We start from the raw sequence: 22,873 nt of genomic DNA, 5'->3' as shown, positions 1-22,873 counted from the left end.
AGGGGGAGGGGAGGAAAAGCTGTCACGTGAGCAGCCCTCTCCGCGCGGGAGTCTGCGCCTGCGCCGGACTGAAGGCGGAAGATGGATGTGGCCGGGGCTCAGTTTTAGGGGTAGGAGGCTCCAGACCACCCCCCTGGGGTCTCCTTGGCCACGGCCCTCGGCTCCTGATGGTTTACCACTTCTAATATACCCGAAGCCCCAGGAGATAGAAAGATAAATACGATTCCTCTCCCAGCGTCTGGGATTGACTGATGTGCTTCCGGAGGTCAGAGGTTGGTTGGTTCTCGCCCTTCATGATCTAAGAAGACCAAAATGACGTCACCATATTTGAGACAAACCCCCACAAGCTCGGTGGGCACAGATGGTCCGTGTGAACACCTGGGGTGGAGACTCTCAACTTCCATAAGTCCAGCCTCCCTGTTCACAGAGCACAGCCTCACTGATGAGGGCAGGCCAAGCTGTCAGGTTGTCCCTCTAAGGCTTCCAATGACCGCTTTGTGAGCACTTGCCCTTTACAGGTTCTTCATAAAATAGTCTTTTTTTGGCAGGGATCCTTCTGGCATTCTAACAGCGTGTCTGGCCCATCATAGTTGCACTCTATGTAGTAATGTTTGGATGCTTGGCGGTTGAACTCAGTTCTGTATCCTAAAGAGATGAAGAAAGGGTGAAAACGTCACCTGTACAAAAATATTCGTAGTAGCTCTGTTTGTGGAGGCAAAGAATTGGAAATCGACGGGATGTCCGTCAATTGAGGAATGGCTAAACAAACTGGTATATGGATGTTATGGAACACCGTGGTTCTATTGGAAATCAGGAGGGATGGGATTTCAGAGAAGCCTAGAAAGACTCGCATGAATTGATGCTGAGTGAGATGAGCAGAGCCAAAAGAATGTTATGTGCCCTTTCAGCAACATGGGGATGATGATCAACCTTAATGTACTTGCTCATTGCATCAGTGCAATAATCAGGGACAGTTTTAGGGTATCTGTGATGGAGAATACCATCTGTATCCAGAGAACTATGGAGTTTAAACAAAGACCAAAGATTATTACCTTCAATTTTTTAAAAAGTTGTCTTATGTATACATAATTTTGCTATCTTTAATATTTTATTTCTTAAGGATATTTTTTCTCTCAACACATTCAATTCTCATCGATGCATAGCATGGAAACAATGGAAAAATCAGATTGCCTTCTGGGAGGGGGGGGAGGGAGGGAAGGGACAGTGGGGGAAAAAATTGTAAAATTCAAAACTTTACCTCTTCTGCCAGAATCTTCCTAAGACAATGTAAACAGAAGTGATTCAGTTTCCTGACCTGGGGCTGATAGACTATCCAGGTTTCACAGGTATACAGGAATGAAGTCAGCAAATGGCTCTGTAGAACTTCAGTTTGGTAGTGTAATTACTCTTTTTTCCCATACTTTCTTTTAGAGCCTCCCAAAAACTGAGCTAGCTCTGGCAATGCATGTGTCAATCTCATTGTCAATGTGAACCTCCCTAGAAACGAAACTACCAAGGTAAGTGAATTTATCCACAGTATTCAAAAACTTCTCAATTTACTGTGTAACCTATGGTTCCACATATGGATGATGTGTTGCTGGCTGATGGAGTACCTGTGTTTTCTTGGTGTTAATTGTTAGGCCAAAGTTAGCACAAGCAAAACAGAGAATTGATCCATACTTTGTTGCATCTCAGTTTCAGAGGCTGTATTGAGTGCACAATCATCTGCAAACAGAAGATCATACAACAACACTCCCTCCACTTTTGAGTCTTGATTTGTAGCCTTTTCAAGTTGAAGAATTTTCCATCATTTCAATAGCTGATCTTGATGCCATGTGCATTCTCAGTAAAGGCATTTGATAACATGGCTGAAAACATTATCTATTGTTGATCAAGAAATCTCAAGAGCATCATCCACTATCCAGAACCTGGGCAAGCATGCAGTCATGAAATTGATATACAATACTGATCTTCTTCAGACAACCAAATTTTGACATAATTTCCATGATTTGACAGTATCAAAAACCTTGATCAGATCCACAAACATTGTGTATAGACCTCTCTTCTGCACCTGGCATATTTCCTGGAGTTGCCAGGCAGCAAACACCATATCCACTGTTCCTCCACCCTTTCTGAAACCCTACTGCCTTTGAGGACTCTGGCAAGAATCTTGCCAGCAATGACTGTATCCCTGTGATTGTCACAGGACAATCTATTTCCTTTACCTTTAAAGAGATGGAGGCAACCTTGAATTCCTGGGGGATAATCTCTTCATGACATATAATCTGGAAAATCTCAGTCAGCTTTTGGATGAGCAATGGACCCCCTATCTTGTAGATCTCAGCTGGAACAGCACCAGATGCTTTGCCACATGAAAGGAACCTATTTGGCATTCAAAAATTTCATTTGGAACTTCAGCTAGGTAGGGATGGATTGACTTTAACTTGAGTTAAACAGTCAATGGCTTCTGCATTGTTTGATGACAGTCTGTTAAGAACACTATGGAAGTGTTCAACCCACCTGTCTAGGATCATGTCCCTTTTGTTAATCAATGAGGCTCCATTAGCACTGAGTAGTTGAGATGCACCATAGGTCTTTAGCCCATAAATGGCCTTCAGGGCATCATAAAAGAATTTTGATTATTATCTGTGTAAAACTGAATTCCATCTGTCTTCTTACTGAGCCTTCTTAGAAATGGATAAACTAGGGGCGGCTAGGTGGCATAGTGGATAAAGCAGTGGCCTTGGAGTCAGGAGTACCTGAGTTCAAATCTGGTCTGAGACACTTAATAATTACCTAGCTGTGTAGCCTTGGGCAAGCTACTTAACCCCATTTGCCTTGCCAAAAACCTGCAAGAAAGAAAGAAAGAAAGAAAGAAAGAGAGAGAGAGAGAGAGAGAGAGAGAGAGAGAAAGAAAGAAAGAAAGAAATGGATAAACTATCCTGATGGTATACCCTGTGGAGTTCTTGTTTTTCATTTAGCAACTTCTGTACTTTCCCATCATTTTTATAAAACTAGTCTTGATGTTTGCAATTGTTCTGGCCCAGATGAGCAAATGCAGAGCTATACACCAGATCTCTGAAATTTGTCCATTCTTTGTCTGCTCCACTGTTGTCAACTGTGTATTGGTTCAGTTTTCCCTCCAAGTTAGCAACAAACTGTTCCCATTCAGCAAGACATTCTAATCTCTTGATATTTAATTTTCTAGTAGTCTTTTTGGAGCTCCTGCTTTGGTTCAGTGTGAATATTTAGCTTGGAGAGGATGAGTCTGTGATCAGTCCTGCACTCTGCACCATACATTGCTTTCATCATTCTCACTTCCTGTCTGTCTCTTCTTAAAATCACACAGTCTATTAGATGCCAATGTTTGCTTTAAGGGAGCTTCCAAGCAGTGTTATTGTATTTAGGTAAATGGAAGACAATGTTTGTGACAAGAAGGTCATGAGATATGCAAGTCTTCAGTAGTAGGTGACCATTGTTATTGCTGTTTCCAATTCCATTCCTCCTAAGGACTCCCTGCCATGACTGGTAATTTGAGCCTACTCTAGCATTAATATCACCAGAATTATAAGCTTATTCTCTTTGGTACATTGATGATAAGGGTCTCCAGGTCTTCATAAAATTTTTCTTTGGCTTCATCATTGTTCATCATAGTGGGAGCACAGGCACTAATGACGGTAGAGTAGTGTTTTCCTACAAGTGTCAATCTCCATTGTTTTGAGCCTTTTTTTTTTGGTAGGTATGTAAGCTTGTTGACTAGATTAGTTTTGATTGCAAAATCTACCTCAGCTTCATGGCACTCCCCTTCACTGTAGTCACCCCAGAAAATTATATATCCAGCTCTGACTTCAGTAAGCAGGCCTTCATTTGCCAGTCTTCTTTCACTCAGGGCTGCTATTTGGGTATGATACCTGCCGAGTTCTCTTGCAACCAGAATGTGTTCATCTTTCAGGTCTATTAAATCTTGTGTTGTTTCTGAATGTGCATACACATTCCATGTACCAATGTGCCTAGAATCTTCTTTGAAAAAGCTTTTTGTATGTTGTGTGCGTGTGTGTGTGTGTGTGTGTGTGTTTTGACTGCCTGATACAGTAACCAGGACACAGGGTTGAATAAGCAGAGAATCTTTAGGTCACTTTTTCTGACCCTTTCCTCATACCAGGAGTAGAGCAGTTCCATCCTTTAAAGCGTTGTTCAGACACCCAGGAGACTGCCAATTCCCACTGCTGCTTTCAGTGGGGAAACAATCCTGTGACCTGGGCCATCTGTGTGCAGAGTTGTGACTACAGTTCCTTCATCATTTGCTGGTCACCACAGGACTTTGAGATAGGAATGGTAAAGTGGTAGAAGTTCACCTAGGAAATTTTAGGGACCTTGTCACCTAACAGCAAGATGAATTAATAGGTAATAACTATTTGTTATAGTAAAAAGGGAATCATCCCTCATTCCTGTATGGGTCCATTGAAGCCATTTTCCTTCCTTGCCCTCTGTTTTGTGAATCCCAAACCATAGATGTTTCTTGCTTTCCTTTAGGCAAAAGCTTTCCAAGAATTGTTTGCAGTATCGATTGTTCAGAAGTCAAATAATATCCTCTTCTCCCTTTTAATTTATCATTTTGATTTATACTTTTAAAAAAGCTGGTTTTCATTAAGTTTAATGTTCTAAAAATGCTTATTGTATCTTCAACCTCGAACCTATGAGTCTTGACCTACAATCTTAAGTGAAGATAGAATAAAAACTAATTGTTTCATTTTTGTAGGAACGGTTTTATTTTTAACTCATGTTCTCAATTCCTGGGCAAGTCACTTAATCCTTTTTTGCCTCAGTTTCCTAATCTGTAAAATAAAATGGTTTGCAATTTCCTTTCCAGAGTATTTTTAACAAGAAAACTACATGTGAGGGCGACTAGGTGGACACATAATAATTACCTAGCTGTGTGGCCTTGGGCAAGCCACTTAACCTTATTACCTTGCAAAAACAAAAACTAAAAAAAAAAAAGAAAACTATATATGGGGTCACAAAGTGTCAGACATTTAAAAAATGTTAGAAAATCCTCAGTTCCTATCACAGTTCCTGGTATATAGTTGGTATTTGCTTGATTGATTGAACACTTAAAGTGACACATTTGAGCTTACAGATGTTTCTTTTGGATTCCATTTAAATGTTCTGTTAAATCTTCAGAATTTTATACATCTGAAAAAAAAACATTTCTTTTGGTGCTTATTGCATTGTGTATATATATATATATATATATATATATATATATATATATATATATGTATGTATCTTATACGTGCCTACATAAGCTGTCTTTCCCACTAGAATATGAGTTTCTTGAGTTCAGTTAGGAATGTTTTTACTTTTCCTTACTAATGAATGCTTGTGGATTGACTTAAATGTTAAATTCTGAATTTTTGTTATTTAGTTTTGAGTGTAATGATGCAATTCAAACTGCTTCCAGGTCTAACCAAATCTTCCTGCATTTTAGCAAAAATAAGCCAGTGCTAAAGTCTTCCTAGAATTCTTCACTCAATACAAAAACCACTTAGAGAATTTGGAAAGACAACATGCAGGACCCTGACGATAAATTGAAACTTGGGTTTATTCTTTTCTAAAACAGCAGCTGGTGATAGGAAATGTTCATTTCCTGGACACATCAACTGAAAAGTGTCAGCTGAAAATATCTCATTTGATGACTGCGTTCTGCTGAGTTGAAAAAATGAATATTCCATCCCTGGAACCTTTTACTACTTCCAGGAAAATGATTCACAAACTATGTCTGTTTTATACTAAGTGGCCTATGAAAATGGTAAAGAGGCATTATTCATCTATACCAACTGAATAACTAGAAGTTCAAGAAATCAAGAGATCATTAAAAAGCATCTAGGATCAAACAACCATTCAGAGCTAACCTACTTTCTTCAGTAATTGAGGTAAAGTTCATATTGTTATTGAATTCTCTGTTTAATAATACTCATTCTAGAGAGCAGTGAATGTAGCACAGCAACTATATGCTTGTATTTAAGAATCAGCAAGTTAAACAGACTTAACTTGTGTTCATTGTTAAGACCTTTGAAATACCTAAAGGAAATAAATTCCTAATGTTATAACTTAAAAATACAAGTAAGAACAGAATATAAATATACATGGATAATGTCTTAGATATTGGCCATGGAACACTTCAGGGCTTGAACCTTAACTGACTGATTTAACCCTTACTGTTATATACCTCCAAGGGATTTTTCAGCTCTTAAATCTATAGTTCTTTAAATCTATGATCCTGATATAATTATATTTCTAGCGCCCCAGAGATATAAAGGGCAGGGTTCAAAAATATTCTAAAATGATAGAGGTGAAATAAAGACCATTTACTTACTAGTATATTGTTTCAGTTAATATTTTTGCTACTTAATATAACTTTATATATATTTTACATAGGAAAATATTTAATAACATAAAAATGTTCTTACAAAGCCCCTTTTTTTGGTAAAGTAGAATATCAGGATTTTGGTGAAATGCCACTTTAGAACATCAATATAGTATCCATTAAAAGAGAATAATGATTTTTGTATGACAAAATCCAGTCTGCCAAAAGGTTTATAGAAACAACTAATCCAACTTTAGAGTTTCACTGTCAAAATGAATATTTTGTTTTTAGCATCATTCATAAATATAGATATATAATAAATATAGATATATAGATAATTGCTCCCTTATCTGTATGACATAGGGGAAATATCCAGTAATTTATGGTGGAAAAGGAATAGGAAGACCATTCGTTTCTTGAATTATGCTATTAAGGTTTTTTAAATTTTCCTTTAATTTTCTGGGAGGCCATTGAAGTATTCTCAGATTCTCCCTAAGCTCTGTTACTATTTCTATTGTGTCAGTTGTTTTTTAATTGAATATGCTTCATGTGTTTGAATTTTTCTATATGTTTTAATACTATTTCTTATATCACTAGATTATTTAGCTTTTTTTCCCCCTCTTGCATTCCCCCCCAGGATATCTAATTTTTATTATGGTTTTCCAGGTTCCCAGCTCTCCTTAGAAATTTTTTAAGACATCATTAAACTGTTGTCTGTTGGGGGGGGGGAATTGTACAATTCAAAACCTTACAAAAAAGATAGGTCAAAATTAATGTATATAATTGAGAAACAAAATAGTTAAATAAAAAAAAGAAAATTTTAAGAGCCCTATTTTTAATTCTCTTTTCAATTCTTAGACCTTCTAATCCTTGGAGGTTCCTGTAACCATTCAATTTTCTTTTCTAAGGTTATAAAGGTAGTCATTATAATGCTTTTCTTCTAACTTTTATTCTAAGATACCACAGAATCAAATTGTTTGTTGTTGTTTTAATAACAAATGACGAGTGCAGTCAGGAAAAACTTATACAAAGTTATTGATTATATGGAATTCTGTATTAATAAATTAAAATTGCATGTTACTTTATAGCTTATGGAACATTATCCCATACATTTAATATTTGATTTTCATTGACTTGTGATGGTTGTACAGGACTTATTTTCATTTTATAGGTAAGAAAATAAGCTGAGGGGCAGCTAGGTTCACTTAGTGGATAAAGCACCGACCCTGGAGTCAGGAGTACCTGGGTTCAAATCCGGTCTCAGACACTCAATAATTACCTAGCTGTGTGGCCTTGGGCAAGCCACTTAACCCCATTGTCTTACAAAAACTAAAAAAATAAAAAAATAAAAAATAAGCTGAGAGAAGTTATGACTTAATAAAAATGACTTACATAGCCTTACTGTTATGTAAAAAGTTTGGATTTATACTCCAGTCCTTAGGACACTATGATCAATGTTCTTTTATTACTCCCACATTAATAGTATAAAATTCTATGCATAATGTATCTTAACTTCCAATTCACATAGCCTTGTCTATAAAATATTGACCACTATTGCCCCTTCTTAAAAAGAAACTAACTTAAAAAACTGAACTCTGCTGAACAAATTAAATAGAGTCAATATTAAGCACCTATTTGTCACTCTGCTAGTCAGAGAGTCAGTAAACTTTTATCAAATACCTACTGTATGCCAGGCATTGTGGATGTGGCTGGTGAGGGGAGGAAGAGGGGAAAGTCTGAGGTTTTTGAGCCTGGGAGATGGGTAGGATTCAGGGTCAATTATAGAAATAAAAAATTTTGGAGAAATCAAATCAACAAGTACTTATTAAGTCCCTACTGTGTACCAGACATTGTGCTTGAGAATTGAGAATAGAAAAAAGGTAAATACACTTCTCTCATGAGCTCACAATATATTAGGGGATTTAATATTGCAAACAATTATGAACAAAATACATATTGTGTGTGTTTTTGTTTGAGAGTGTGTGTGTGTGTGTGTGTGTGTGTGTGTGTGTGTGTGTGCCAGATAAATAGTCTTAGAGGGAATTTGGGGAAGGGCAGGGTAGAGAGAAGAATAAAATGTTAATTTTAGACATATGAGGGAGATATAAGATCAGATTCTCCTCCTCCTCTTTGCCTCCTTAAATCACAATTTTGGCATTGCCAGGCCAGATTTACTGAAGCCTTTAACTGTTGTCTAAGATCTCTTTAAGGTAACATGAAAAAGATTTAGGCTTTCTAATAGTTCAGCAACCCATTATGAATCTGGAACATGATAGACACCCCTGCTTCTCATTCATGATAAATACTAATGGTCCTATGAATGGAACTGCAGACTGTTCTTGCTTATCCTTATTAACTTGGTTCTTTGGAACACAATAATACAGAATTGTTCATGCAATGAGTCTGTATATAAATCCTCAAAAAAATTACTCACAGAACCATTCTGCATTTTATGTGGGATGAAACACAGACTTTCTGGTACCTGGAAAGAAAATAAAGGGAAAAAAACTCACATATTGGGTGAAATTATCGGAGGAAAAAAGTTAGTGCCACAGGAAGTGTTAAAAGGAGATCATGGACCAAGCAATCTTTTTACTAGATTTTGCTGTGTTATGGTGACTTTTGATTATTTTGTATCATCTAAGGTTTGTGAAAGTGGTCAGTGAAATATTGTGCCTGTTATTTGCTATGTGGTAAACTGCGAATTTAGAAAAATAGAAGGAAGGCATTAGAATTAAGAGGAATTGGGAAAGACTTCCTGTTGAAGGTGGGATTTCATGTTACTAGAACTTTATATAAAGTAGGAGGGGGAGAAGAAGAAGCAATACTATGCTGAATATTCTTATTATCTTTTCTTAACCTAAATCACTAACTTTCTCTGCTTTCAAAATACCATAAAATTCTAGAAAAAAAAAGAGTTTAGTAAGAAAGGTTCCAAAAGAAATAAATATCATGGTTCAATGTGCTTGAAAATGTTCAGTAATATATTATAAAAAATAAAATTCTGGGGATATAATGGCAGAACTAAGTACATTCCAGTCTATTTTCTCTAAGACCATTGCTACTTAGAGTTTTGTGTTTTCATTAGGTAATAAATACATATATATATATATATATTAGATTTTTAAAAAGTGTACTATAACTCTGTCCTTTTTACATAGTTCTCTATCGCCACCTCTTGGAACATATTTTCTTTAACTTGAAATTCATGTGGAATTTGCCTTTTGCAGGAAATGTTATTGATAGATTCTTTTGACTTGTCTAATATCGTGCCTTGATGGATTTGGTAATCCATTTTTCAGAAGATAGGGATGTGAATTAATCATTCTAGTATCTAATCTTTGCATTTTTTTAACAAAAATCAGTCACCATAAAAATTTACAGTATAAGCTTGCATGAAACTGTAGGAGATTTATATGCTACATGAAGAGAAAAAAAGTTCAAAGATAAAGATACAACTTAACTAAAACAAGAGATATTTTTGTTTTGTTTTTTGGTGGCAATTAGGGTTAAATGACTTATCCATGGTCAATCCAATGTGTCTGAAGTCACATTTGAACTCAGATCCATCCTGATTCCAAAAGTGGTACTCTATCCACTGAACCACCTAGCTCCCCTAGTGCTGTTTTTAAATTATTTTTAATTGATTTATAAAACTTAAATTTCCCAATTTATCACTCCCTCTTCTCCAAGAGAGATACCTTTTATAACAGAAAAATAATAAAAAAAAAGAGGGATTAGCAATACTAACCAATATTGAAAAAATCTGCTATTATCTGTAGTAGCAAAAAACTTTTATGGAGAACTTACAAGGGTAAGCACTCACAAGGGGGTCAGAAGAAACAATTCTGAGACAATCTGAAGCCTCATTGAAGAACTTTAGAATTGATTAGAAAGCAAGGGAGACATTGGCACAGGACCACCCAGTATGGCATGCCCTCATCAGTGAGGATGATGCACTCTATGAAGAAGGAAGGAAGTAGCTCGAAGGACATGTGAAATCCATAATTTTAGAGTACCCACCCCAGGTGTTCACATGGACACTTTGTGCCTGACCTGTGTAGAGCATTCTGAGCTTGTATTGGTCTGATCAGCCACAATAGGACACACTGTAATTTCTCTCAAACATAGTGATGTCATTTTCATCTTTTTTCAATAAAGACAAAAACCAGCCAATCCATATCCATTTCCAAGACCCTGTCCATACCTCCCACCTCCAAAAAAAAGAGGGAAGTGTCTTCTTATGAGAAGACATTATTAAAAATTAAGAAAGCTTATTTGGTGAATCATTGCCCTCACCACTGGAGTAAATCTCCAGGTAAAGTTGGCTTTGACTGGGAGTATCTCAATCTTGATATAACTTTCTCTTAACTTTCTAGCAGAACCAGAGACTGGACATCTCTTGTGTGGCTAGTGCTTGCTTTACTCCCCAACCCCGCCCCCCCATATTCACTCCTCCTTCAGCCTTCTTTCTTGGATTGAAAATCCAATCAGCATCACCCTTTTCCTAATTTGGAGTGTACAAGTAAGTGAACTAGCATTTATTAATTATCTGCTGTATGCCAGTTACCCTGCTAAACACTGGAGATACAAAGAAAGACAGAACCAGTACCTGCTCTCAAAGAACTTGGGCTAATTTCATCTAAAATAATGAAATAATACAATCCTAAAAAATGGTAAGTAGTAAATAAAACTTAAGTTACAAAGGTGTGTTCCATCATTTACTTTAGTAAACAAAAAAGTAGAAATGCTTCCTTCTAACTTCAACATTGACTAACTCTATTTATTGTGTATTCATATGATTCTTTTTCCCTCATGGGATTTTAAAAAGAAAAACAAGAAAAATATTTTCATTCTTTCAGCAACAAGTATGCCATTCTTTCTAGGATAGACAAAAGGTCAAATTTAAGGAAGGTGTAGAATTTGCTGAAGTGGGGGCAGCTAGGTAGCACAGTGGATAGATCACTGGCCCTGGAGTCAGGAGTACCTGAGTTCAAATCTGGCCTCAGACACTTAATAATTACCTAGCTGTGTGGCCCTGGGCAAGCCACTTAACCCCATTTGCCTTGCAAAAACCTAAAATAAAAGAATTTGCTGAAGTGATTATTATCAGCACCTATCAGTTCACCTTTTCTTTCTACCATCTTCTTCCTTTTTCCACTGCAGTAAGGATGCTAAGTTGTTAGTACCTTCAGAACACTTCAAAACTACCTACTCATATTTTCCATAAGTCACATTGAGTTTTTGAAACATAACTCATTTTTATCTTCAATCACTATAATTACCTTCATGGTACTTTTTATTTGTTAGTTTATGCTGATCATAAGCACAGCAAGGTGAAATGACCAAATGTCCTGTGAAGTATTTCTTGTTACCTTTGGGTACTTGATCAACTCCTTTACATGACACTCTAAGGAGAATCTATGAGCTATCCATCACATGCAACTTATGTCTTTTGGTTATGTTAATAGTGAAAATGTTAATAGTGACATAGGTTATCTCTTCCAGTAACATCTGAACTTGGTGAGAATTGAAAAAGGATCTCACATTGAAAGCATCAACAGATAAATTTTTATATTGTTGTTCATGAATTCCAGTCTTGTCCTAATTCATGACTCCCTTTTAGGGGTTTTCTTAGCAAAGATATTGGAGTAGTTTGCCATTTTCCTCTCCAGCTCATTTTACAGATGAGGAAACTGAAGCAAATAGGATTAAGTGACTTACCCAGGGTCACATAGCTAGTTAGTGACTCAAATATTTGATCTAGGCCATATTGATTCTAGGCCCAGCATTCTGTGCACTGTGCCACCTAGCTGTCCAAAGACAACTGTCAGAGGTTTAAAGACTTATTTATTTCCTGTATTTCCTCATCCCTCCCTTAAAGCTTTTGGTGTTACTTTGTACCTATGGGCCCTAAAATTCTTTGGTTTTAGTTTAATTTTTTTCCAGCCATCTTAATGACTGTGTGGCTAGTAAGAATAAGGCCCCTATGGCATTTTCATTCATTCATATGGATAAAATAATGGATAATTTTTTGACTAAGAGATCCCACTGGTTGGTAAATGCACTACTGAGGTCAAAGACAGAAATATTCAAATTTAAAATATTCATTGCAGAATTTTTTTTGGTAGAAAAGAACCTGAAACAAAGTAGATACCCAATGATGGACAGTTAAATTATAGTATATGAATAAAAGAAATGTACACATAAGGAAAGATCAATAAGAATACAGAGAAACATGGAAACAAACTAATACAGAAAGAAGCAAAACCCATAAAGCAATTTATACAATGATAGCAATAAGCTCAAAACTGAATTCCAGGTAATTATAATGACTAAGCTTGACCCTAGAAAATAAATAAAATGAACTATACCCTTTTAGCAGAGTTGAGAGACAGTACATGGGAAATAGTACAAATACTATTCACATATTTTATTGAATTACCTTTCTTTTTATTCTTTGTTGCTGAGGAAGTAGGATAGTTTCAGAAATGTTAAGGTGTTATGAAAACAAAAGATAATGAAAATATTGAAGTAATATATATGGAGATACCTTGAAAAAAGGCAATATGAATAAAATTACCTCATTTTTTGAGAGGAATCAGATGTAGTTAACTAGATTTTTTTTAATTGTAAATTCTAGTTTATAAAATGCATTGTGATGAAAATAGCTTTTAATAGTTTTCCTTTAAATTTTCTTCATTTGGGGGAACTTAATCATCAAAAACAAACTTTGAACTATGATGTACATTTTTGTGAAAGAATACACATCTCACATTATTATAGGCATATATCCTTATAGGCATTCTAAAAAAAATGGGGAGATTTTTAAAATCAACTTTCTCTGTTTTTATAGTACTTACCCCTATGATTATAGAAGTGGGAAAATAGTCACACAAAGACTTGGGTCTTTTTAAAATTTTTCTTTTTAATCTGGTGGTCAATCTTCTGACACTGCATCTTTGTTCCTATATTAGCTAGGACTGGTCCTCAGATAGCAGACTATGCCCAATACTGTATTTGTTGCTTTTCCTATTTTTTTTAAAATGTGGTACAATCTGATTATGCTTTGCTAATATATATAATAGAAAAGCCATAGCATGGAGTGAAAATTTTCTTGCCTAGAGGTATTTGAAAAGCAACTTTAAGATGTTGAGTTTTTTTTATTTTTGCTTTATCTTACAATAATCTTGTGAGAGTAAATATAACCCCCCCAAAAAAGATGAGAAACTTCAAGAATAGTGAGAGAAAAAAAAAGTGTACAAGTTGCCTTCGTTATTATAGGTTTACCAGAGAAGTTGCTTCAATATTTTCCCCACAGTTGCTATTAGTAGCTGTATTTTCCACTTTTTTCTCTGTTTAATCATTTCCCCAGCCTGTGCCTGGTCTTGGGGTGTTTCCTGAGCTTTTGAGTATATTGGGACACCCACACACACACACAAGGATCTCTGTGTGTGAAACTCTGTCTCCCTTCCTGGTCTGTGAATGACCACAAGTGCACCCCTCTGCCACGAGGGTGAGGTGGGGGAGGGGCTGTTCTAAGGGGAAGCCTAGACTGGGATTGGGATCTGAATGTGGTCAGAGCCCCAGGGTCCGGTTCCAGGTACAGAGGATAGACCTTGGCAGTCTCTCTCCACTCCCCTACTTTGGCTGAGCACTCAAGCCTGGGGACTCCTGCTTACTGGCTCCACCTGCTTCAGGTTCCTGGATCTGGGCTGCTGTGGCCATGTTGCTCCTGTGTAATCCTGACTATATAGAGCCACAGTAGTTGAATTATTTGCTTCTGGCAGCTTTTAGTATTTTCTCTTTGACTTGGAAGTTTTGGAATTTGGCTACAATATTCCTGGAATTTTTTCCTTTGGGAATCACTTTCAGGAGGTGATCAATGAAATCCCACAATTTCTATTTTGCCCTCTGCTTCTAGTATCTCAGGGCAATTTTTCTGCATTATTTCTTGAAAATTGAAGTCTAGTTAAAAGGCAGGGGCAGAGTCAAGAAGGCAATAGGAGAAGAGTCTCTCAGGTGCTCTCTCTCAAAACTCATAAAATAAGGATTCTAACTAAATTTTCAAAGACAGAACCCACAGAGGGATCTAATGAGGTAATTCTCCAGCCCAAGGTAACCTAGAAAATAGTGAAAAGGCTCAGCTCCATGAGGTTGGGGGTGGCCGTCAGAGTGAAGGAACTGGAGGCAGCCCCAGGGTACCTCACCCCAGGGAGTACCTGGCACAACTTAGAAGATCAGCTGGAGACCTCTGCCAGATCAAGCCAGTGAAGCCCAACCCTCAGGGCACTCAGCAAGTAGCATGACTGCAGCAACCCAGATCCAGGAACCGGAAGCAGGAGCCAGTAAGTAAAAGCCCCCAGGCTTGAGTGCTCAGCCAAGGTAGGGGAGTGGAGAGAGACTGCCAAGGTTTGTCCTCTGTTCCTAGAACAGTACTCTGGGGCTCTGACCACATTCAGATCCCAATCCCAGTCTAGGACCCCCCATGGCAGAGGGGTGTGCTTGTGGTCATTCACAGACCAGGAGGGAAGACAGAGCTACACACACTGAGATCCTTGTTGGGGGGGGGGGTTGTCCCAATAATACTGAAAAGCTCAGGAAGCACCCCAAGACCAAGCACAGGCTGGAGAAATGAGTAAACAGAGAAAAAAGAGGAACACCATTGAGAAATACTTTGTCTATGATCCCAAGAAGGATCAAAATGTGCAATCTGAAGATGAGGAAGTCCAAGCTCCTGCATCTAAAGACTGCAAGAAAAATGAAATTGGGCTCAGGGTATGACAGAGCTCAAAAAAGATTTTGAAAATCAATTGAGGGAGATAGAAGAAAAATTGTGAAAAGAAATGAGAGAGATATAGGAAAAACATGAAAAGTCAGCAGCTTAGTCAAGGAGATCCAAAAAAATGCTGAAGAAAATAACATGTTAAAAAACCAGCATAGGTCAAATGGATAAAACAGTTCAAAAACTTATTGAGGAGAAGAATGCTTTAAAAAGCAGAATTGGCCAGATGGAAAAAAGAAATAAGAAAGCTCTCTGAGGAAAACAAATCCTTCAGATATAGAATGGAACTGAGGGAAGCTGCTGACTTTACGAGAAATCAAGACACAATACTTCAAAAACAAAATGAAAAATTGGAAGAAAATGTGAAACATCTCATTAAAAAAAACTGATGTGGAAAACAGATTCAGGAAAGATAATTTTAAAATTATTGGAATACCTGAAAGTAATGATCAGGAAAAGAGCCTTGACATCATTTTTAAAGAATTCTTACAGGAAAATTGCCCAGATATCCTAGAAGCAGAAGGGGAAATAGAAATTGAGAGAATCCACCGATCTCCCCCAGAAAAAGATAAAAAATAAAACAGGAATATTATAGCCAAGTTCCAGAACTCCCAAGTCAAAAAAGAAAATATTACGAGCAGCCAGAAGGACATGATTCAAATATCATGAAGCTGCAGTCAGGATCACACAGGACTTAGCAGCAACTACATTGGAAGCTTGTAGGGCTTGGAAAATAATATCCTGGAAGGCAAAAGAGCTTGGAATGCAACCGAGAATCAACTACCTAGCAAAACTGAATATCCTCTTCCAGGGAAAAGATGGACTTTGAATGAACCAGGAGAATTTCAATTGTTCCTGTTGAAATGGCCAGAGCTGAACAGAAGGTTTGATCTTCAAATACAGGACTCAGGTGAAGTATAGAGAGTGGAAGAGAAGGGTAAAATATAAGGGACTTAATGATGATGAACTACATGTATTCCTGCATAGAAAAATGATACTCATAATACTCATGAGAAACTTCTCATTGAATAGAGCAGGTAGAAGGAGCTTTTATAGATGAGGCACAGGAGAGAGCTGAATTTGAAGATATATTGTAAAAATGGAGTCAGTGGCTAAAAGGGAAGTATGATGGGAGTAAGAGAAAGGAGAGGTGGAATAGGCTAAGATATTTCATATAATAAGATTTTCTTTTTATTACAATGAGCCATTGAAATGATATGGAGACGGGGTGGCTAGGTGGCGCAGTGAATAGAGCACCAGCCCTGGAGTCAGGAGTACCTAGGTTCAAATCCGACCTCAGACACTTGATAATTACCTAGCCATATGGCCTTGGGCAAGCCACTTAATCCCATTGCCTTGAAAAATCTTAAAAAGAAAAAAAAGAAATGATATGGGGGGAGGCAAGGGGGAATGAGGGAACCTTTGCTCTCATCAGAGGTGGCTAGAAGAGGAAACAGCATATATACTCAATGTGGTATAGACATCTAGAGTAAGAAGGAGAGAAGGGGGAAGGGGGATGTGAGTGATGGAGGATAGGGTGGACCATGGAGGAGAGTGGTCAGATAGAACACATTTTCTTTTTTACTTCTTGCAAGGGGCTGGGATTGGATGGCCTGTCCAGGACCCCAGGGCCAGGTTGTTGCTGGGCCTAAGTAGGCTCAGGACCTCTTTACCCCAGGACCAGTAATCTATCTGCTGTGCCACGCAGCTACCCTACAGCACATTTAAGAAGAGGGACAGAGTGAAAGGAGAGAGAAAATATAGTATATGATAGTGGGGAGATATAAATGGAAGGATTTGTGATTAGCAATGGCAACGGTGGAAAAATATGGAAGTAGCTTTTGTGATGGTCTTATCATAAAGAATGTGATCCACCCGCGACAGAGCTGGACTAAAGCACATTTTTCATTATTATTATTATTATTATTATTATTATTATTATTATTATTATTATTATTATTATTATTATTTTGGGAGAGGGTTGCAGAGCAAATGGGGTAGGGTGGCTTGCCCGGGGCCACACAGCTGGGTGATTGTTGGGTGTCTGAGGCCAGGTTTGGACCCAGGTGCTCCTAGCTCTGGGGCCAGTGCTCTGTCCACTGTACCACCTGGCCACCCCTACAATTTATTATTATTATTATTATCATCATCATCATTATTATTATTAATTTTATTTTTATTTGATTTCGGTTTTTTGGGGGGGGTTGCAGGGTAATGGGGTTGGGATGGCTTGCCCAGGGTCACACAGCTGGATGATTGTTGGGTGTCTGGGGCCAGATTTGGGCTTGGGTGCCCCTGACTCCAGGGCCAGTGCTTCATCCACTGCATCACCTGGCTTCCCCTATTATTATTTTTTAATTTTAATTTTTTTATCTTTTCTTTATTGTTCATGAGAGTCTATATTTTGGGGGGAGGGGTATTATGTTTACTCTTAAACAAAAATATTTTAGTAATGTATAAAAAATCATTTGTACAAAAAAATAAAAATAAATGTAAATTTAAAAAAATAAACTACTTAGGAAAAAAAGAAAAAGAAAAATGAACTCTAGACTTTTTTATCTGTTACAGGTAGCCCAATGATTTTCAAATCATCTCTTCTGGATCTGTTTTCAAGCTTAGTTGTTTTTCCAATGAGATATTTCACATTTTCTTCTAATTTGGAGGGGGGGGTACAGTTCTGTTTCTTCTTGGGTTCTTGCAAAGTCATCAGCTTCCTTTAGTTACATTCTACATTTGAAGGAGTTATTTTCTTCAGAGACCTTTTTTTTAATCTCCTTTTCCAGCTGGCCAATTCTGCTTTTTAAGGGCATTTTTCTCCTCATTTGTCCTTTGTGTTGCTTTTTTTCCATTTGGCCTAAACTGGTTTTTAACATTATTTTCTTCAGTACTTTTTAGAATTTCTTTTATCAAGCTGTTGACTTGGTTTTCATGATTTATCTGCATCGCTCTCATTTTTCCTCCCAGTTTATCCTCTACCACCCTTAATTGCTTTTCAAATTCTTTTTTCTGACTCATCCATACAGAAGCTTCAACTTTCTCATCTTCTAAGCATATATTTTGGTCCTCCATAGGACCAAAGTAATTTTTTATGGTCAGATTCTTCTTTTTCTGTTGTTTGCTCATTTCCTCAGCCTATGACTGGTTTACCACACTTCTAAGGCTTTGGGGGACAATCCACAGGGACCTTAAATCCTCCAAGGTTTTATGAGAGGCTCTGTTGTCTTGCCTATGCTCTGGTCTGGATGACCACAGGCCCTCCCCTCTGCCTTGGAGCTGTGAGGAGAGCCCCTGCTCAGCTATGGTAGTATGGGAGCCCAAACTGCAACCTGGATCTGAGTGTAGGCAAACAAGTCCTGCTCCAGGGAGAGCAAAGATACCTCTGCAGTCTCCCTGGACCTCCTTACCATCTGTGGGCTGAGAGCTCTGGAAGTGCTGGGTGGCTCTGCTGATGCCCACTGCAGGTTCTCATCTCAGGGCTACTCTGAGGCTAGCACTCCACTCTGGTGCAGCAGAGTTCTCTCATCTCCCCTTCTAGCTGTCCCTGGTGATCCCTGGGCCAACAAGTCTGGAAACCGACCCCTCTGCCCTGGACCCAGGTGCCCAACCTTGGATGCATTGTGCTGTAACTGCAGCTCTTTCGAACTCCCAGTCCTGGTGAAACAAATCTTTCCTGCCGAACTTCTAAATTGTCTTGGACTAGGAAATTGTATCATTCAGTCTTTCTGTGGGTTCTGCCCCTCTAAATTTTGGCTAGAGTCATAATTTGATGGCTTTTGGTGGTTTTGGGGGAATGAGTTTCTGGGAATTCCTGCTTTCATGTAGCTATCTTGGCTCCACCCTCCCACATTGTTGAGATTTTTAAGTGGGATTACTGATCACTTTTAAGAATTGGATGTGGGGGGCAGAGCTCTTAGAAGCTCTCTCATAAAACTTCGAAACTAAGAACTCTAACTAAACTTTCAAGAGACAGAACCCACAGAGGGACCCAGTGAGGCAGTTCTCCTACTCAAGGTAACCTGGAAAAAAGCAGAAAGGCTCTCCTCCCCAGTGTCGAAGGGGTGGGCCCCCAGAGCAAAAGAACTTCAGCCTCCTGGAGGCAGCCCCAGGGCGCTGGGAGCTGCGGCTCACAGAAGCGGGGGAGTTTCCTGAGCTACACCATGCAGAGCACTGGCACGACTTGGGGGACCAGCAGGGGACCTCTGCCAGACTGACCACATGAAGCCCAGCCCTCAGGGCACACAGCGGGGAAAGTGGTCTTTCTGTCTGCAGCCCAGACTCAGGAACAGAAGCAGGTGGAGCTGGTAAGCAGGAGCCCCCAGGGCATGAGCCCATTGAACCTAGGGAGGGGAGTGAAGAGAGACTGCAGAGCTCTGTCCCTGGAACAGGACTCTGGGGTTCTGACCAAATTCAGATCCTGATCACAGGCTAGGCCCCCCCAGAGAACAGCAGGGCCCCCTCCACCTCAGCCCCGTGGCAGAGGGGGGCGCATATGGTTATTCACAGACCAGGAGGGAGGACAAAGCCTCACACACTGACATTCTTGTGGGAGTGTCCCAAAAGCTCAGGAAGCACCCAAAAAACCAGGCTCAGGCTGGGAGAATGAGCAAGCAGAGAAATAAAAGGAACACTATTGAGAAATATTTTGCATATGAGCTCAAGAAGGATCAAAATACTCATTCTGAAGATGAGGAAGCACAAGCTCCTGCATCTAAAGACTCCAAAAAAAAAAAACCAGAAATTGGGCTCAGGCTATGACAGCTCAAAAAAGACTTTGAAAATCAAATGAGGGAGTTGGAAGAAAAACTGGGAAAAGAAAGGAGAGAGATGCAGGAAAAACATGAAAATGAAGTCAGCTTCTTAGTCAAGAAAATCCAAAAAAATGCTGAAGAAAATAGCATGCTAAAAACCAGCTTAGGTCAAATGGATAAAACAGTTCAAAAAGTTATTGAGGAGAAGAATGCCTTAAAAAACCAAAATTGGCCAGATGGAAAAAGAGATAAGAAAACTTTCTGAGAACAAATCCTTCAGACAAAGAATGGAACTCAGGGAGATTGATGAATTTATGAGAAATCAGGACTCATTACTTCAAAACCAAAAAAAATGAAAAATTAGAAGAAAATGTGAAATATCTCATTGAAAAAACAACTGATATGGAAAACAGACTTAGGAAAGATAATTTAAAAATTATTGGAATACCTGAAAGTCATGATCAGGAAAACAGCCTTGACATCATTTTCAAAGAATTCATACAGGAAAATTGCCCTGCTATTCTAGAAGCAGAGGGCAAAACAGAAATGGAGAGAATCCACCAATCTCCCTGAGAAAGAGATCCCAAAAAAACAACCCCTAGGAATATTATAGCCAAGTTCCAGAACTCCCAAGTCAAAGAGAAAATATTACAAGCAGCCAGAAAGACACAATTCAAATACCGTGGAGCTGCAGTCAGGATTACACAGGACTTAGCAGCAACTACATTGGAAGCTCGTAAGGCTGGGAATATAATATACCGGAAGGCAAAAGAGCTTAGAATGCAACCGAGAATGAACTACCCAGCAAGGCTGAATGTCCTCTTCCAGGGAAAAAGAAGGACTTTTAATGAACCAGGGGAATTTCAAATGTTCCTTTTGGAATGGCCAGAGCTGAACAGAAGGTTTGATCTTCAGATACAGGACTCAGGTGAAGCATGGAGATTGGAGGAGAAGGGGAAAATATGAGGGACTTGATGATAAACTGCATGTATTACTGCATAGAAAAATGACACTGATAATACTCATATGAACCTTCTCAGTTAATAGAGCAGGTAGAGGGAGCTTTTATAGCTGAAGCACAGGAGAAAGCTGAATTTGAAGATAAAATATGGTGTAAAAATGGAGTCAATAGAAAAAAAGGGAAATGTAATGGGAGAAAGAAAAAGGAGAGGGGGGAATAGGTCAAGATAGTTCATATAATAAGTTTTTTCTTTATTACAGTGAGCTATTTCAATGATATGGAAGGGGGGAATGCAAGGGAGAATGAGGGAATCTTCTCTCATCAGAGGTGGCTAGGAGAGGAAACAGCATATATACTCAATGGGGTATAGGTATCTGGAGTAAGAAGAAAAGGAGGGGACAGGGGAAGGGGGGGATGTGAGTGATGGAGGAGAGGATGGACCATGGGGGGAGTGGTCAGATATAACACATTTTCCTTTTTACTTCTTGCAAGGGGCTGGGATTGGATGACCTGTCCGGGACCATAGGGCCAGGTGGATGCTGGGCCTAAGAGGTGGTATGGGGGCTCAGGGCCTCTTGGCCCCGGGACCAGGGATCTGGCTGCTGCGCCACTCAGCTACCCTACAGCAGAGTCAGAGTGAAACGAGAGAGAAAATATAGTACATGGTAGTGGACAAATACAAAAGGAGGGAGTTGCAATCAGCAATGGCAATGGTGGAAAAATATGGCAGTAACTTCTGCCATGGACTTCCATAAAGAATGTGATCCACCTGTGACAGTGTTGTTGGTGTTGGAACAAAGACTGAAGCACATTTTTTATTATTATTATTTGGGGGGGGATGCTGGGCAAATGGGGCTGGGTGGCCTGCCTGGAGCCTCATAGCAGGGTGATCTTTGGGTGTCTGAGGCTGGATTTGGACCCGGGTGCTCCTGGCTCAAGGGCCAGTGCTCTGTCCACCACCCAGCCACCTCTACTATTATTACTATTTTATTTTATTATGGGTCTTTTTTTTTCTTTTTTTGGTTTTTGCAGGGCAGTGGGGTTGGGGTGGTTTGCATGTCACATGGCTGGGTGATTGTTGGGTGTATTGGGCCAGATATGGGCCTGGGTGCTCCTGGCTCCAGGGCTGGGGCTCCATCCATTGCTCCACCTGGCCATACCTACAATTATTACTATTATTATTTTTTTATTTTAATTTTTTTCCTCTCCCCTTTACTTTATCACTCAAGCAAGTCTATATTTTGTGGGGGGGAGGGGGTATTCTGTTTACTCTTAAACAAGAATATTTTATTAATGTATAAAAAATTATTTGTACAAAAAATAAGTATATTTAAAAAAATAAATAAATAAAAGGGAAAAAAGAATTGGATGTGGAGGGGACAGCTAGATGGTACAGTGGATAGAGCACCAGCCTTGGAGTCAGAAGGGCCTGAGTTCAAATCTGACCTCAGATACTTAATAATTACCTGTGTGACCTTGGGCAAGTCACTTGTCTCCATTGCCTTGCAAAAAAACAAAAAAAATAAGAAGAATTGAATGTGGGGCAGCTAGGTGACACAATGAATAGAGCACCCTGAAGTCAGGAGGACCTAAGTTCAAATCTGGCCTCAGACTTAATTACCTAGTTGTATGACCTTGGGCAAGTCATTTAACCCCATTGCCTCAATAACAACAACAAGAAACCAATTGGATATGATTGTCATTTCAGATTCATCTAGAAAATATGATGAATCTTTTAGAGAATGATTTCAGATATATCAAGGGCATATTTGATGAAAATATGAAAATAGAATAGACTGTCTTCAGAAACAATTTTATCTAACAGAACACATCTTTAGCCACATTGCATGTCTGTCTAAAAGATATTAATGAATATCTAACCCTGATGGATTGAATTCTTGTTAATCACCAAAAAAGGAGATACACTTGTCTCAATAAAGCAAATTGTAGCCTTCAAGGCTCTTCCTCAACAAGGAATCTCTCATGAATATACTAAGATCACACAAAATTAC

At 38.6% G+C, this 22,873-nt stretch overlaps 1 long non-coding RNA gene across 5 annotated transcripts in view; it reads left to right on the top strand.

Moving 5' to 3' along the window:
- Nucleotides 1–63: 63 nt before the first annotated feature.
- The window catches only part of LOC141488093 (uncharacterized), a 39,127-nt gene continuing 16,317 nt past the window's right edge, over nt 64–22,873 (top strand). For 3 of the 5 annotated variants that reach the window (XR_012468585.1, XR_012468583.1, XR_012468582.1), the window contains exons 1-4: nt 64–771; nt 1,432–1,517; nt 1,696–2,422; nt 5,489–5,933. This is a non-coding gene — a long non-coding RNA (uncharacterized LOC141488093). Of the gene's footprint in view, nt 772–1,431; nt 1,518–1,695; nt 2,423–5,488; nt 21,217–22,873 lie in introns of those variants that run through there. The other 2 variants (XR_012468584.1, XR_012468581.1) reach the window with 2 other exon arrangements.

The sequence above is a fragment of the Macrotis lagotis genome, chromosome 5 (genome assembly GCF_037893015.1).
Source record: "Macrotis lagotis isolate mMagLag1 chromosome 5, bilby.v1.9.chrom.fasta, whole genome shotgun sequence".
NCBI classification, from domain to species: domain Eukaryota; kingdom Metazoa; phylum Chordata; class Mammalia; order Peramelemorphia; family Peramelidae; genus Macrotis; species Macrotis lagotis.
Note: the sequence above shows the minus strand (reverse complement) of the source record. Positions and strands in the feature narration are given on the sequence as shown.